This window comes from Branchiostoma floridae, chromosome 12 (assembly GCF_000003815.2).
Source record: "Branchiostoma floridae strain S238N-H82 chromosome 12, Bfl_VNyyK, whole genome shotgun sequence".
Lineage (NCBI taxonomy): Eukaryota > Metazoa > Chordata > Leptocardii > Amphioxiformes > Branchiostomatidae > Branchiostoma > Branchiostoma floridae.
In genome coordinates, this window is record NC_049990.1 from 17,111,840 (window position 1) to 17,113,398 (window position 1,559).

The window sequence follows — 1,559 nt, forward strand, 5'->3', positions numbered from 1 at the left end:
AGGAGATTGATCCTAAATGTCAATCAGTAGTTTTTACGCTGTAGAGCAAATTGTTTTTTCTTACTCAGTACAGTAGCCACATGCCCAGGATCCATCGCATGGATGGTTGACTGGCAGGAAGTTGACGTGAAAGATCCTCCAGCATGCCTAACAATTTTGTTTTTTCCCAGACACTCCTCAAGCTCGCAGTGGCAGACCAGAGAGATTTGGTGACAGCAGAAGACACAATTCCTAGATCCTACACTAAATTGCTGAATATTATATTATTTACACACACAGAAACACAAAAATTGATCGGCAATGGTGGAGGATCAGTTCAACATTCATTATGTCACCACTCCAGAGATGAACACACCGCATCAGTTTTGTTCTTTGAATTAAGTCCATCAAGAGGACAAGCAGTTATCATTGATCCTAAATGTCAAGCAGTAGTTTTTGCGCTGCAGAACAGCTTGTTTTTTCTTACACAGCGCAGTTGACAAATGTCCAGGTTCCATCACGTGGAGGGCTGACTGGCAGGCAGTTGACGTGGAAGATCCTCCGGCATGCCTAACAATTCTGTGCCCTTCTCAGTCACTCCTCAAGCTCGCAGTGGCAGACCAGAGAAATTTGGTGACAGCAGAAGACAAAATTCCTAGATCCTGGACTAAATTGCTAAATATTACGCGCACGGAAACACCAAAATGGATCGGCAATGGTGGAGGGATCAGTTCAACATTCATCATGTCACCACTCCAGAGATGAACACACCGAGCCAGTCTTGTGCTTTGATTTACGTCCATCAAGAGAACAAGCAGTTATCATTGATCCTAAATGTCAATCAGTAGTTTTACGCTGTAGAACAAATTGGTTTTTTAACACAGCGCAGTCACCACATGTCCAGGTTCCATCACGTGGAGGGCTGACTGGCAGGCAGTTGACGTGAAAGATCCTCCCGCATCCCTGCTTCCTTCACAGACACTCATCGAGTTCCCAGTGGCCGACCAGAGCGATTTGGTGACAGCATGAGACAAAATTGCTAAATATTACACAGAAACACCAAAATGTATCTGCAATGGTGGAGGGATCAGTTCAATATTCAACATGTCACGACTACAGAGATGAACACACCGCATCAGTCTTGTACTTTGATTTACGTCCATCAAAAGAACAAGCAGATGTCATTGATCTTAAATGTCAATGAGTAGTTTTACGCTGTAAACGCTGTTTTTTCTTACACAGCACAGTCCCCACATGCCCATGTTCCATCACGTGGAGGGCTGACTGGCAGGCAGTTGACGTGAAAGATTTTCCGGCACGCCTTACATTTTTCCATCCTTCCCAGACGCCCTTCTTGCTGGCAGTGGCAGACCAGTGAGATTTGGTGTGCCTTGGTTGGGCCGACCTTTCGGCAGCTGGTCTGACGCGGAAACTGTGTAAGCTTCCCTTGTTTGAAACACGTCTCCAAATGGCTCCTCATCTTCCTGTCGTCAAACACAACCTTGCTCACGTCTTGCCCCTCTGCGATGTCCACTGCCCAGGCGATGGCGAACAGCCCACAATCAAAGACGTTCCCCTGA